At 40.7% G+C, this 16699-nt stretch overlaps 1 long non-coding RNA gene across 1 annotated transcript; it reads left to right on the forward strand.

Annotated features, from left to right (window-relative positions):
* Nucleotides 1-2734: 2734 nt before the first annotated feature.
* LOC140595012 (uncharacterized) lies at nt 2735-16288 on the forward strand. The gene is made up of 2 exons (XR_011996400.1): nt 2735-6027; nt 6449-16288. It is a non-coding gene; the product is annotated as an uncharacterized lncRNA (long non-coding RNA).
* The last annotated feature ends 411 nt before the right edge of the window (nt 16289-16699 follow it).

Below are 16699 nucleotides of genomic sequence, written 5' to 3' on the forward strand. Positions count from 1 at the left end.
ATAAAACAGTAAGTGTGGGAGTGATATCTAAAACACCGTGCTATCTTATGCTCTAAGATCCAGAGACTCCATATGACACTGACTTGAAGGAGGTATCATTAAGGAAACTGAGTAGGAAACTCAACGAGAGGGAATCATTTCTGTTCATTTTTACAGGTACAGAGAGAGTGATACAACAGAAATGTTCTGTTCAATGTTGACACTTAATTTGTGAAAAACAGGAGTCTATTTATTGTTCTCTGGATCCATCTGTGTACAAAGGTATATGTCAGTTACATCTCAGTCAGATGCTAACGTTTTCTCATCTGTTTCTAGTCTTAGAAGTAAATTTTTACTTCTTAAAAGTAAAAGATGGCAAAAAAAAAATGGCTGCTGTTTAGTTTCCTAGTTACAAAAGCTTGATTACATATAAGAATTGGGGTTTTACTGGAACTTTCTTTCAATCAGTAAAATATATACCTGGGGTTGATCAACCATTCTAAAAATAATTGAAAAATCTTACATAGATTTATTTTCATTTGAATCAATTAAGGCTCTGTTCAAAAGGTTCCGAGCCCCGTTCCCTATCTTTCTGGAAAAGCTCCATGAGACAGGGATAGAGTTTTCTTCTGTAGCTCCAGTGCTAAGAAAGTTACAGGTCTGTCGTAGGTGCATAATAAATGCCTATGAATACAGTATGAAATAAACAGGTGTTGCTGTCAGATGCATCTAACGTGTCTCTGCCAATTTCCCCCAGCATGGATTTACCAAAGAAATGCTGGGAAAGCTCTGAGAGATTTTAATAATTTTAGACACTAGGAACAAAGTGGGGCTTGCCTCGAAAGGAGGGAACTATAACTGTCTACACACAGAAAACACTCCTGTATCAAGCAGGGCAAACTATGATATGAAGTGGAGCTACTGTCTGTCTCTTAGCCTTGAGATCATTTTAGTGACTTAGTTCAAAGACAGAGTGTTGACAATGAACATCCTGTAGCCTTGACAGGAATAAAACTCAAGAGTCAAGGCTTTGGGGGTGGTGCCTGGGTGGCTCGGTCCATTAAGCATCTGCCTTCAGCTCAGGTCATAATCCCAGGGTCCTGGGATCAAGCCCACATCAGGCACCCTGCTCAGTGCAGAGCCTGCTTCTCCGTCTCCCTCTACCTCTCCCCCCACCCCCCTGCCCCCCAGACTTGTGCATGCACATTCCCCACCATCATAAATAGAGTCTTTAAAAAAAAAAAAAAGAGTCAAGGCTTTGAGTGATGTAGGGCAGTAAAGGCTCCTGTTTTCCTGCAACTGCCCCTAAAGATTTTGTCACGCTGCCAGAGTGAAAAAGAGCATGGAGAATATGCCTGTGTGTACACCAGGTTTTGAGCTATGTGCTAGATCTCCTTTATGAATGGCAGTAGGGCTGAGGTAGATGTGTGGGGATGTCATCAAACAGAGGCCAACTCTGTAAAAGAAATCACGATGTTGGATGAGACTTGGCCTCCTACATTCGTGTTTACATCATGCTTCTCAGAGGTGGCGGTAGCAGCATGAATGAGCCTGTGAGTACTCTGAGACAGAGCTGTCAGTGTCCTGGTGAATTACACATTAGGTATCTGAAAACCTGAAAAAGAATGACTAAACACAGGATAATTTTAAGCCATCATTTTGATGTTGGCCCTGAAGGGGTGCCGCCTCTATTTGTACCTGGTACGCACCTGCCAGCCAGTTGGACATACTGAGCTGTTACCAGCAAGAGCATTCCAATGGTAAACCTCACCCTACACAGGATTCTGAACACATTCATGTCCGGAAAGGAGGGCCTGTCTCCGAAGGAACGTTTTGTTTCCGCTTGGCTTTAAAAGGCTTCAAAAAGTAAACACATTACAAACCATATACCGGCATAGATTTAGAAAGAAAAAAAATCTTTTATTCCTTCCCTGTTATACAAGTGGACACAGAACATTTTATTTAAATGGCATAGACTTGAAATTACATGTCACACTTACGTGTAAGGTATACAAAAAGGAAACTAGAAGAAAAGTTAGATTGTTAGCAGTAATAATAGCTTTGGAGACTAGTTGGTCCAGCCCTACGTTCAGATGAAAAATGGAAGGCCAGAGGCTAACAGAATTGCTCAGCGACACAAATGAAAGTTGGCAATTCAGTATTTTGCCCGTGTTAGTATATACAGCAGTTCCCGTGTGTCACTGATGTCACAGACCAAAGAATCTCATGAATTTCTTTAAATTCAATGTACGATGCATCAGATACCAGTTAATCACAGTTCTCACTGACCTACTGCATTCTGGGAAGAAAGAGGAACCTATATTTTTTTTCTTGTGATAGGGAATTTTAATTCTAAGAAAGTCCAATTGCCGGCAGTTAATTTCTAGCCCTCCTTTAAAGTGTACTTCTTCAGACACTCAAGACCTACTAGATTTCCCTAAGTTTCAACAAGCAAAACCACTGAGGATCTTTGCACATATTCATGGGCTACCTGCCTCTCTCTTGGTGGCTTGGTGGTATGTCCTTTGTCTATTTAAGGGAAGTAGGGTGGGGAGGGTTGGCCTTTAAACTTTTAACTCTCCAAATATGCCAGTTATGCTTCTCTGTGATACAAGTTGTAATTTTTTCCTCTTAGTTTGTCAGTTGACTTTGCTGCTCCTGTTTTTTCTCTGTATTCCATGATTTTAAAGAAAACTTCAAGTTGATGTGCTGTTCATTCTGTATGTTTTCAAGGTAAGTGTGACAGACTAGACACCTAAACCCAAATTGTACAGTGGTTAGCAATAGTCATATGCAAACCTATTGTTAAATATCCAGAAAGGCTCTGATATTCTCTAGGTCATTAGCACGACCCATGATATCATACCAAATAAATTTTTGATCTAAGTACGTGAACCAGTGTGGGAATCCAGGGCCACTTAGTTCTATACTTGTACGTTAATTTTGCAATTCTTAAAAGTCATGGTTTCTTGATTTATTGATGTGTTCTGAGTCTACACAAAACTAAGTCCCTTCCTTTTATAATGACACTTCTTTTATTTTAAATAGTATTTTTTATATTAGAACATAGTTCAAATTGATTTTGAAATAGAGCTTAGGAAATATCCAAAGGTCATTGTTTAAAATGTTTCTCCTGAAAACCTCTCTCCCAGATTCACTTAATGCCCTTTTTTTTTTTTTAAGATTTTATTTATTCATTCATGAGAGACAGAGAGAGAGAGGCAGAGATATAAGCAGGTTCCATGCAGGGAGCCTGACGCAGGTTGGATCCCAGGTCTCCAAGATCAGGCCCTGGGCTAAAGGCGGCGCTAAACCTCTGGGCCACCAAGGCTGCCCATACTGCCTTTTTAGTAAACAGAAAATACTTCTTTCCCTAGAGAACATAAAAACTGATCTAGCTAGATTTTACTCTGATCTAATAGATTTTGCTCTACAGACAAAAAAAGAAAGATGTGTGTATAAAAACATCTATGAAGAAAGGTTAGCAGAAAATCAAATATTAACAGCAGTTATCACTGAGTAATATAATTGTACGTGACTTATATGTTTTTCACATCTTCAACCTGGATTTTGATATTCTTGTTAAGGAGACCATTCTGTGTAGCAAGAGCATTTGAAAATAAGAAAGGTGAAGAACAGACTTGTAAACAGAAATCCTAAGAGACACCTTCCTTTACGTTGAGACTATTTATATAGCTTTAGTGCAGACTTTTCCCCTAACTAGATGATGTGTGTTTCCAGCACAAGGAAAGAGCATATGGAGTGACAGTATCCAAGCTCCTGGGAGCACTTCAGCATCTTCAGGTGCACATGTTTGTATCTCTGTGAGGTCACTTCCAAGAAGTTATGAGTTTCACATCTTCCTCTGTTGAATTAGCTCCTTTCCAACAACATTTTAATTCAAGATGTTCTCCAGCTTGAGAGTACTTTCTCAAGGAAGGGCACTGATATAACAGGATATTTTTATTCGGGTGACAGCATGAGCGACAAGCGAACCCCCCAGAATTTACTCATTAAAATTGTGTTACTAGCATTACACATAAGTCTGAGTTTAGAAGAAGTGTTTACGCCCTCCTTAGTAGTTGCTAGGTAGGGCACAAGAAAATACTGAGACACTGAGTAGATAAGAGACATTAAGGAATAAGTTGACCTTTCCTCATTGCCTTTTTTGTCAAAGGAAGCGTGTTCTCAGTGTTGAGCAACTTGTTAGAAAGGCCTTGTTCCAGAAACATAAAGGTCCCTCATAACGCACAAAAAATTTCTGCCTCTTGTTTCTGAGCCATGGCATGGCAGGGGAAAGTAAACAGGAGCTGGCAGTTTGGAGGAGGGTCAGCCTCAAAGAACATGTCCTCTTTCCCTAACACAGTCAAGACTGAAAGAAGATGTTGGCTAGTCCAAGACGTCCAAACTCTTCTCTGGCCCTGCTGGAACTCTCCTCTTCCTTAAGGCCAGGGGACAGACCCCTCTTGAGGCTCATCAGCTCAGCTGACACCCCTATTATTCTTGCCACCTGATGCCTCATTGTTCTCTATCTCACAAGACTTCCCAACATTATGTGTTACCTGCATCATCTTTCAACGTTCTCACGTCCTTCAGCTCACAGCTGTGTCTTTGGAATCTGCCTCTTTACCTGTATCACCCTCTCTGTCCTTGTTCCTGGTTTGGGTGCCCAGGTCTTTTTTTTTTTTTTTAAGATTTTATTTATTTTTTTATGAGAGACACACACAGAGACAGAGAGAGGCAGAGACACAGGCAGAGGGAGAAGCAGGCTCCATATAGGGAGCCCGACGTGGGACTTGATCCTGGGACTCCAGGATCCGGCCCTGAGCTGAAGGCAGATGCTCAGCTGCTGAGCCACCCAGGGATCCCCGGGTGCCCAGGTCTTAAGCAAGCTACAGACTGTGACTCACTCCTGGTGTACCACATGATCAACTTTTCTCCTGTAGAACAATATGGCCAAAATTCTAGTCTTAGAAGGAGATTGGAGACAAATTCATTAATGATTTCCTCCCATTTTATTAAAAGTTGATCCACAGTCAATGTACACAATTTGACCCATACCTTGATGTAAGAGAAAAATTCTAAATGGTTAGTTATAATGAATTTCTGATAAATTTTCTCTCAAATATTTACACTTCTCATTTGATTCTCTTCAGAAATTTAGGGAAATTTAAAAAGTGAGCCTTTACTCTTGAGTGAGCATGAGAAAAAAGATAGAAGCACAATATATGGTACATTTTATAAGTGACTAATGCATGTTTGAAGAATGTAGGAATGAGCAAATGAATACAGTAGTGTTAATAGGCAAAATAATAAATGAAATATTGACTACTATAGGATATAAGTTTTTTTATAAAGGAAACGGTTGTCATTTGGTGAAAACAAAATCAGAATTCAATATTATACAGTCAATATTTTCTCTTTATAATCCTGCAAATGTAAAACAACATGCAAAGAAGCTTAAGAATACTAACCAGTGGGTGGAGGATATTTCAGGTAATTCTTATATTTTTCTTCATTTTCTATGTTTTTGATAATGAGTACTTAAGAGGAAATAGTTTGCTTTTAAAATATTGTTATAGACAACAAGTGCTTTGAGTTTTAAAGAAAGACATCATTTTGGTTTGGAGCACTTAGAGCTCCTTGAGTAAATGGATTCTGAGCCAGATTATTGCAACTAAACTGGAAGAAAGGTAGTAAAATGTTTAGGAAAGTCACTTGGCAGGAATGAGGAGAAATAAAATGCTATTTTAAGCCCTCTTGTGAAATAGTTTTTAAGTTAACTTTTGCAGAGACAATCATGCAGTCTCTGGGTCTCTGTGGCTTCTTCTTCTTCTTCTTTTTTTTTTTAAAATTCATGAGAATGAGAAAGACAGGCAGAGGGAGAAGAGAGAGAGAGAGAGACAGGCAGAGGGAGAAGCAGGCTCCCTCTGCAGGGAGCCTGACATGGGACTCCATCCCAGGTCTCCTGGGCCGAAGGCGGCACTAAACTGCTGAGCCACTGTGGCTGCCCTCTCTGTGGCTTCTATTCACTCAGCTGTTGTAGTGGTAAGTAGGCTGACAGTGGGTGAGACTGTGTTGCAGTAAAACTTTATTTTTTAGTTTGGTGATTTCTAATATTCAATTCTAAGTTGTGTGCCACTTTGGGTTGTAGTATAATTTCCCTTTCACCCCAATCCTTTAGCAAACAGCTGAACATTCAGGACACAACAGCTATGCTAGTAAGGATTGCAGGAATGAGGTGTGGTGACAAGCCTCTGTGGGGGGCAGATAGAAAGGACAGAGCAGTCAGGAGGCCAGCTGTGGCACAGAATTCAGGGAGAGTGGGGAAGCAGAGGAGGGGAAGTCCAGAGTCTCCTCAGGATCCTGAGGTGACCCTGCACATTGAAGGGAAGTGGGGGACCGGGAGGCACACCCAAGTGGCCAATGCGTGGGTTCCACAAGGAAAACGAAAGCTTCCTTCTCAAAGGTTCATGGCATCACGGCACAAACCTACGGAAAGCTTTGTGAAAACAGTGCCTGGGCACAGCGCTGACAGTCCTCACCCAACTCCCTGGAAGCAACCAGAGTCCCAAGAAAAACAACCACCAAGGCCTTTCCACTTCCTGAAGTACTTTCTAACTCCCCTGGTACCAGTGATGCAACTAGAGCATCATCATGTGCAAATCCTGTTCTCATTTTCAGTATTTGAGTTCCTGACAACATAATGAATTCGATATGTACATTAGGTACCTGCTGTTTTCCTGATTTGTTTGCAGAGTTTGAGGCTGTATGCCGCTGTCTTCTTGAGGACTTAAATGGATATTCTCTTTAGGTTTTTCATCTGTATTGGTGCTAATTGGCAGAGGAAGAAAAATAGGAAAATATCTTAGTTTTATATATTTCAGTCTTGGGGGAAATTAGCCAGCGGCTTTCATCTTGAAATTTAGGGCAGAATTTGACTCAGGTTTTTGCAAGATATGTAAAAGGAACACATAACCAAATCCCACCTTTCAGGACTAAGTCAAAACTCAGAAGTTTTGAAATGTGAAAACCATCCTGTACATTGTCAGAAGACTGAATTCTTATAGACAGGTGTCCATGCCTTAAAACAACACTTATTTCCAGAGTGATTCTGACTGGTAAATAATCATTTACTGCCCAATTGTGACATTTAAGCCTGGCAAGGTCATAAGCTCTGTACGGTGATCTTACATAAGGCTTCCTTTTTCCGCTTTAGCAAAGATAGTTCTGTTTTCTGTGCAATTAACTCCCACGGTGTGGAGAGCAGCGGTCCTTGTCATGAGGCCTATGAGGACTGAGAATAATTCCAAGGATTTAACCCCTCTAAATGCCAATAACAGTCACGTGTAAATAACAATAGCTAACATTTTCTGACCTTCATCCTAAGTGAGGCACTGTACTAAGTGAGGTCAGAATGATTATCTCTATTTTTCAGACAAGGAAAATGAGGTTTTGAGAAGGTAAGTGTCCTGCTGAGGGTTTCATACTAGTAAGTGATGTGAACACATCTCTTACTGACTGCAAAGCTCATGATCTCTGCCTCTTCCAGGGTTAAGCAAGCACTTGATTGTACATAAGTGAAATGATAAATGATTCAGTGCCAGTACCTTGAGATTTCAAATATGTTTAATAATAATAGGGACTTTAGGGAGGAAGCACAAAGAGCTAACTCATTCCACCACTTACCAGTACTTCCTATATTTACTAGTTACTCTTACCCTTTCTTGGAAATTGGAACAAGGAAGGGCATCATCCCTCACAACAGAAAGGAACTGAATCAGGTGTCAAAAGTGTCAGGGAAGACTGAATCAGGAGCCAAAGTGGTCACAGGATGAGGAAGAGCAAACAAGTGCCACACATGAGGAAGAGTAGAGGGTGGTGTTCTGGGAGGGCTTCCAGGAGAGATGACTACGTGGTTAGCTAAGGAATGGCTGAAATTGGTTTTGACCAATGAGTGGTACATGGGTGTGGGACAATGCAGCCTTAGTGAGTGCTGAAGGAGTGGCTGTCCACCTAATTGATGGTAGTTCCTGCGAACATGGAATTACGCAAGGATGCTTTATAGGGAGTGGTCTTAATAGTTCTGTCACCAGTGAAGACTTGAGAGCTCTGAGTATATGCAGGAAAGCTGGGTTGTACAGATCAGAGGCAAGGATAAATGGGCTGTGAATGGAGGAATCTGTTATTCCTCAGATATCAGTGCATGACTTACCTTGCTTAACCTTTGTCATAAATTATCGTGTAAATATATAGTGAGATATAAGGTATGCAGATGACACTTGTTTCTGACTAGTGAAAGGCCACTAATGTAAATCACAGAACCTGCTAGTCTGTGTAAATGGACAGGAACATTTTCACCAAACCTTAATAAGGACAGAGTCCCTTACAGAAATACTTTAATTTTCTTATAAGCTAATAACTCAGACTAGAGTAAAAAAAAAAAAGGAGGAATTGCCTACTATTCTCTAAAAGGATACTGGTTTAATGTACCAGAGTAGCTTAAAAAAAGATCAAGTAAAATTGATGGGAAGGAGGAATATTGAAAGAAAAAAGGAAATATTTCACCTTTGTATTGTATGCAGTTCTTGGTGATACAGAATCAGATTCAGAAGCAGTGGCAGCTGAAATTATTTCCAGATAGCTGAATGGGGTCAGGATTCTGAGTCCAGTCATCAGGACTGAAGTGGTACCCCTGAACAATTTCCTCCTGTTGTGATTTTAAGCATGTCACTGATTTTCTCTGCTCCTCAGAATCTTCTCTGCTTTGGGATAACAATGTTTTTGGGCCAACCTACGTCACAGTTGCTTTGGGAGCCAAAGAAGACAACAAATTTTAAAATATTTTGTAAACAAATATATATTAGCTATTACTATTCTTATTAATCCTGACGACTGTACCAGTGGAAGTCCAAAATCATTAAATAAAAATGATTTTGAGTACCTATAGGTAGTCTCTGCTCACGAGAAGCTCATTTTCTGCTGGGGCTGAGGGGCCGGGGAGGAGCGTATTAGAGACCAAGGAGACAAGAGAATGTAATAGAGTGGGAAGTGCAGTGTGGGGCAGAGGGAGTGCACCCATAGACATACAGAAACTGGGAAAGCTAAGGATCGAGGCGGCATATGCCATCATCAGCCATGTGACACAAGTGTGAAGCAGGCTTGCTCCCCAAGCTCAGTGTTAGTATATTAAAAGAAAGAACAACCTTGAAACCTATGGTAAGTTTAGGACAATTGAAGATATACTACCTGGTAGATGGTTGCAGCAGAATTCCCTGATGGAGGAGAGAGCTAGTTAGAGCCATCAGGTCCTTTCGTCTCGGATCACAACGCAACTGCCAGAAGGTGCCACTAAATAACAACACTGCTTTCTCCTGGACGCTAACCACCACCTCAGACAGCTGACTCCTATCTTGTAGCTCCTGTTTTCCCTGTTAACACCACTTCTGGCCACTTCACTCCTAAGTTGCTGGCTAAACAAGGCATTAAAAAAGTAATCTTTAAAAAATAGCTTAAAGATTTACTAAAAAATTAAAATTTAAAATAGGATATATATACACAGACACAATCTCACTTTAAAATGCTGCTCAATGGGGCCATTGTATTAAAGATTGCGTCTCTTCCTCACCCCCGTTCCCGAGCTCGCTCTCTGCCCTGTTTTCTCCTAGCCTTTATCCCCCTTTATTTTAATTAATTATGTGTCTTGTTTTTAGTCTCTCTCTTGGCACTGGAATGAGAACTCCATAAAGGAGTCCATCTTCGCTGATGGGTGCTTAACAAGCCTCAGAACTGTCCCTGGAACAGAGAAGTGATCAATAAATACTTACAAAATGAAATGTGTGTGCTAAACGTCCTCTAAGAGTGCTACCACAAAAAAACCTGGGTAGTTTCTGCGTTGTCTCCTGCGTCAGACACACACTTGTGCCTGCACCCCTCCGGGCCTGGTTTGATCCTGCGGCTGCAGGCCTTCTATCCTGTTCTGTGTTTTGGGGCTCTGACGGAAACTGCGTGGCTGTGGAAGCAAGAGCCAAGGTCCCCTCCACTCCTATTCTGTGCCTGTCATGTGGCTTCCCTCTTGTTTCCCTGATGGGGCCTTCCTGCCCTTCCTGTGAGAAATGCTTTAAATCCAGAATAGTCAGCTCACCCTATGTAGGTGCAGCCACTTAGTCTTATCAGCTTCACGCACACATGGACATAGAACAATGATTAATTACCCAGCTGCTTCCACACCAGGATCTTGGGCATCCAACACTTCCTCGTGCTGATCTTAGTTATGTGTTATTTCTGACACGAAAATAAATGGCATTTTCTTACAGTAATCTCATATCCCAAGAAGTGAAAACAGGCCCAAAAAGTAAAGGCTTAGAGAAGTTTTGAAATGTTCATGGATTACATATATGTGATAGGTTCTCTGGTGGGTTACTTCGATGCTTGGGGGTTTACTCTTTAAGCTTTTAAGGTTGAAGACCGTGATCTTACTCCTAGCCACATCCCTGGTCGCTACTGATCACAGAATGCTTGTGTGAGACTGTCACACTCAGAACATGGGCACAACGGGGCAGATTTTAAGACCTGGAATACATGAACATACACATGGTGTATGATCTGAGGGTGTTTAGATGAGACAAGATAATTGTTTTGTGGTTTTGTTTTTTTTTTTTTTAATTTATCTAAGACGGGGAGGGGAGAGAGAGAGAGAGAGAGAGAAGCAGGCTCCCCATTGAGCAGGAATACCAGAAGACCAGGGATCATGACCTGAGCCAAAGGCAGATCCTCAACCCACTGAACCACCAAGGCACCCTACCATTTCTAAAGAAGTAATTTTTATGAAATGGCTATTGAATCCGTTTTGTGCCCAAGGATGATAATATGAAGAAATGGTCTTAAGTTACATGAAGGAAACAAATCAATGCTAGACTTAAGAATTTGATCCTTCAGTTGAACTAGGAACAGGCCATAGGAATGCAGAATGAAGTCCTTGGGAGAAGAGAGGATGGGAGAGGCAGTCATGAATGTTTCTAAGAGAGTCATTTGCCTGGGCTGGTTTTAACTTGATATTGGTCTAGAAATAGAAAGTGAGAAGCCTCAACTACTTTAGTTCAGCCTTAACTTAAAAAAAATTTAAGACTTAAAACTGTAGTAGTACTAAAAGAGACTTTAAGGGGAAGAGGTTATTGATAGACTTTTGCTAATAGAAAGCATCAAGGCTACTTTTCACTTTTTTTATAATGAAGAAGAATGAAGTGTCTTTACCTATCAAGCCATAACATGTAGAGAATATTAGGAAGGATAAAGATTTAAATGTAAATCTCTGCTAATTATTTTATCATGAAATTGAGTTCCTGACTAGATTGTAAGGTGCTCTGCTGTAATAGTCTGCTTTTAAAAAGTATACACTGGCCTCCTCTGAAAGAGCAACTTTAGTTTCTGTTAGGTTTGTTTTAATTAGGAGACTTTATTTAGAACATTTGCTATAGCAAGCTATTCTCTTAAAGGTATAAACTGTTCCTCATGGGTATAGAATTTCTTTATCATGGTTAAACACTGATAGTATTGACTGTGACCTTGCAGATTTTATTCTAAATAAATCAGCAAAGGGGTACCTGGGTGGCTCAGTTGTTGAGCATCTATCTTCCAGCTCAGGGCGTGATTCCCCCGGGGTCAAGGGATCGAGTCCCACATCAGGCTCCCCGCAAGGAGCCTGCTTCTCCCTCTGCCTGTTTCTGCCTCTCTCTGTGTATCTCATGAATAAATAAAATCAGTCAATCAATCAGTGAATACAAAAGCTGGATATGTTCTCTTCCTACTCAGAAATGTTTATTTAGATCTAATCCTTGTAAGGTTTTAGAAAGGTTAAATATTGGGGCACCTGAGTGGCTCAGTGGGTTGGGCATCTGCCTTTGGCTCAGGTCATGATCCCAGGGTCCTGGGATCAAGTCCCACATCGGGCTCCACAGAGAGCCTGCTTTTCCCTCTGCCTGTGCCTCTGCTTCTCTCTCTGTGTCTCTCATGAATAAATAAAATCTTAAAAAAAAAAAAAGTTTAAAAACTAGGTGGGTTTACAAAATACTTATTTTTTAATGCCCTTCAAAAAGCCTCAATTCTTTGACACTGGCAACCTGTAATGTGTGTGCCAGTGGGACACACTATGTAACTTCTAGTGCCTTGATAAAGTCTGCATACAGAGGTCTGGGTTAGGAATGTTTCAGCAAAACTGGGATACCAACTGTCTTATCAACACTGGAAATTTGGAAAAATTCCTTCTGCCTATTTTCCCTTTTTGTAAAATTTGAATCCTTCTTAAAATTCTAAGCTTTTTTTTTTAAGTGTTCCTATTGTCATATATATTGCTTTTAGTGTGAATAATTCTCTACCCATAATATACATCAAGGGCCTTCTTTATAATTATGGATTATTATATATTATGTAGTAGTGCTTTTTTTTTTAAGTTTTGTTTTACTTCTCTGTGGCTTCCAAAAGAGTAAAGTACAGTTACTTTACTCTTTACAGTTAATATTTTTTAGAAGAATATGGCTGTACTTACCATTTTTGTATGTTAGAATTATTCAACAGGAAACAACGATGGGTGAAAGAAAGATTGCACCAAAGAAAAGGCCCAGGCAGTAAAACAGGGTCACTGAATGCATGGAAAACATAACCCATAGGCTTTAAACTCTATAAATACCTAGTCCCACTAGCGGTTGCCAGTGAGTGTTTTATATGTAACTATAAATTCTACATTTAAGAAACACCTCACACAGGCTTACCTTTAAGAGTAAGTTTACCTTTAAACTGTTCCCAGTTTAATCTGGTGCATTAGTAGTATTACCACAAAGTTTTAGATAAGGGGTGAGCAGAGCAGTTTGTGACCTTTGATCCAGAGCAGGCTTTCAGCAAATAGGTGAGAACAGCACTGGAGCTCCTGCCTCTGGCACCCCAGGACCTAAAACTCCTGTCTTCGTGTAAGACACAGGCACAAGCTCTTCTAGGCAGCAAAGTCTACCCCCAAACCACTCCTCTTATGTAGGCAGGTCATGGAAATGGGCTTAGGAGATTGGGCTCTGTGGCTTCCAGTTTGCGCAAGTGGGCACAACTACCATCCTGAGAAGCTTCCTGGGTTATCAACCGAAGAGGAAGTTGTGCCCTCCAGCTCCATTAGAAAAGGAAGGATGCTTATTCATTTGTAACAATTCAAAGCCAGCCTAGACACTTCCATAAAGGGGGCGCTTGGGTGGCTCAGTGGTTGCATGTCTGCCTTTGGCTTGGCGTGATCCTGGGGTCATGGGATCGAGTCCTGTATTGGGCTCCCCACAGGGAACCTGCTTCTCTCTCTGACTCTCTCTCTGTGTCTCTCTTATGAATAAATAAATAAAATCCTTTTTTTTATTTTTTATTTTTAAGAAACTTCTATAAAGGACACTCACTCAACATGCCTGTAGGGATGCCAGTCTTGCCACACTGTGGCCTGAATTTCGACTTTCTTTCCTTCCAGCTGGAATTGTAAGAGATGTTGATCTCTCATTTTACATTTCTTTCATTGTAAGTGAATACTTACTGTGAAAGGTGCTAGAGCTCCTCATCAAACCCTTCTCAAAACTTACCAGTTGTGAGAGCATCCCGTGTGCCTGAAGGGAAGACAAAAGCCAGGATGACACAAGTGTGGCATGCAGCATGATCAAACAGGAGCTTTCAGCCGGGGACGATTCATCCTGATTTCTTTTCAGCATACAGTCTACTGTTTTTCTAATATAAAAAGCCATCGGTCTCCCTCACACAACTCATTTTAACTTGTGCACTCCACAAAGTATGTGGGTTTTTTTTCTTTGTTAACTTAATACTTTTAAAATAAAATAATTACAGCAGAAAATTTACAGAACAAAAGATACCATCTATAATCCTTCTATTCTGACATGTTTTGTACAGTCCATTCTGGTACATTTTCCCATGCATCTACGTTTTTACTGTGTAAAAACGTGCATTCCCATGCATTTACGTTTTATACAGTAGAAATCCAAATAAAGACAGAGGCAAATAAATAGAAACTCTAGTGGATATATCAGTGCAATCCAAGATTTCTATTGTATAATTAAGTTGTTTCCAGTTTTATTTGTAATGAAGGCCTTGATAAAAATGCATGAAATATTTTTCAAATTAAAATATTCCATTAGAGTGGATTCCTAGGAGGGCTAATTGGTATGAATATTTGTATTATTCTCTCTATATATTCCATGTTTTTCATAGGCTTTTTGCCAGTTGCTGTGGTATCTTCAACATATGAGGACATCCGTTTCATCACATCCTTGCTTTTTATTGGATGTTCACATAAGAACTTTTCTATTGGGGATCCCTGGGTGGCTCAGCAGTTGAGCATCTGCCATGGGCTCAGGGCCTTATCCTGGAGTCCCTGGATGGAGTCCACAATGGGCTCCCTGCATGGAGCCTACTTCTCCCTCTGCCTCTCTCTCTCTCTTGAATAAATAAACTTTTTTTTTTTAATAAAAAAGAAACTTTCTATTGTCATTAATGTAATGGGGGGGAGAAGGTATCTTACCCCTTGCTTTTGCATTTCTTTAGTTTTAATGAGGTTAAAGTTTCCAGATTTACATGCAGGATAAATATATTCTTTCTCCCTATCCTGCATTCTAAGATAGTTTCTGCATTTCCTTGCTCCTTTTTTAGTGCTGTGTTGTGTTGAACTCTGCTAAAGAAACTTCACTTACCTTGGAAAGGTCATGGAGACTTTTGTGAAGTAGGAGATCCAGGCAGTCAGATGGGTAGTAGAACAATAAGCCAACTTCAGCTGAAGGTTTTGAGAGACAATCTGGGTAGAAGAGTAAGAAGCTAGGTTCTCAGAAAGCAGTTGCATTAACACATGGATCCTTGGAGAACTGAAATGGGTAAAGTGGATTTTAGGACATTTTTATAAGGGTCACATAATGTAATACTTCCTTGAGTCTTGCTGGGATATTCCAGTAAAGTCTTACCTTTTCCATGATTTCTGGAGTTAAATTTATTTAGTGGCCAGGCAATACTGTGTTATGGTAGTCTTGAGACTACACAGTTAAATATAGGTCATACATATTTTAGCATCATATTCTAGGCTTAAAGGGGAGCCCAAGATCACCCCTTACTGTGAGGAAGATTATATAAATCAGGTCTCTGGCATAACTGGGCCATTGAAATAGGAAATATGGTATTTTTGAGCATCCCAAGAAGTTCTTCATTCTGTGATGCTGGCATTCAAATAATTCTTATTTGGCTTGTTGTTTTCTCTCAAACTGCTCCCTGTGTATTCTTGCAAGTCCCTAATTGGTTTCCCCAGCTTCCTTTTTAGGAAGGCCTAGGGCTGGTATCTTGAGCAATTTACCCTAAGTCTTAAGGAAAATACTCTTTTTTTTTTTTTCCCGCTCTGTTTTCCATTGTCTTATATTTGTTTGCCTCTTCTCACTAGAGAGTGGTAAGATTTCAAGGACCAGGTAACATGATAAAGAGTAGGAACAAGAGTGCAAGGAGAGGTGCTTTTAGTCTGGGTCTGTTTTAAGTCCAGAGGGATGAAAGGGTTTACATGTAAACATGAGAAGTCTACCCTAAGGTGTGAGTTCCAGGAATCTACTGGTTAATAGTTAGTTGGCCTAATCTAATTCTCTTTGTATGTATCTTCCTGACTCAGAACTGCTTATTGTCTGGTGTTTGGGAACATGACCTGATAGCTTTCCATTTCATCATGAGTCATACTGGGATTTTCTCCTCTGTTGTACCCGGAGGACGATTCCATCCACATCAGCACTGCACCTGCTCCTAGACGCCCTGGAACATTCAGCTGCCGTTGCGGTGCAGCTGGAGTCAGACTTGTCACCTGCACGGCCAAGTGCAGGACCCCCAGGAGCACCACCGGACCCATCTCTTACACAGGCTGACCAATTTCTCCTGGTGTTCAGAGTCTGTTTTTGTCTAGCACCATTTGACATCGGTTATGATGTAGGGGGAAAAGCAGCAGCCTCGAAGCCTCATGCCAACTCTGGTGAGCGGCCACCTGTGGTTTCTTGGAAGAAGGCTGGGCAGAGAGTGGGGAAGGACGATCTGGCACTCTGTTCACTAACTTCTTCAGCTGCATCTATGATACCTTATTGCAGAGGTAAGAGAGAACATAATGTATTTTTTAAAAAGCAAGTGGCTACAATGTATCTGATGTCCTGGGTTGCATTTGGCTGAAATGTGGTGCTGTATGTGCTATAAATGGTGCTGTTGGATTATCTTTCTGTGCAGAGTCTATTCCTACATCCTGACTTGAATAAATATTTTACTCTAATCAATTAGTCACATCTTTGTTTTTCTTCTGTCATTTCCCATTCATGAAAAGGCAACTTGCGATGCAGATTTTACCTACTTCCTGAGACTTTATGGAAGGTTACCCATACACACATTAAAAACGAAGCCAGCCCAATAAGACAAGACTGCAATTCTGTGAGCCAAGAAACAAAAGGAGAGAAAAGATCACAGAAAAGAGAAATGTTCAAGCCTGGGTGGAGGGATGCTCCTTCCTGATGGGGAAACTGAGGTTGGTTCCCGGTGGGCTGCAGCCCTGGCACCTCTGTGGTCAGGGATCCTTCGAGAAATTTTGCGTAACTGAGCACATGTCACATGGCTGGTCAAGGAGAGCAGCCTGATGATTCTCGTTACATTACAAAAGATGCAGGAGGTCTACTTGTGAATCTAAGTT

The sequence above is a fragment of the Vulpes vulpes genome, chromosome 13 (genome assembly GCF_048418805.1).
Source record: "Vulpes vulpes isolate BD-2025 chromosome 13, VulVul3, whole genome shotgun sequence".
In the NCBI taxonomy this organism is placed as follows: domain Eukaryota; kingdom Metazoa; phylum Chordata; class Mammalia; order Carnivora; family Canidae; genus Vulpes; species Vulpes vulpes.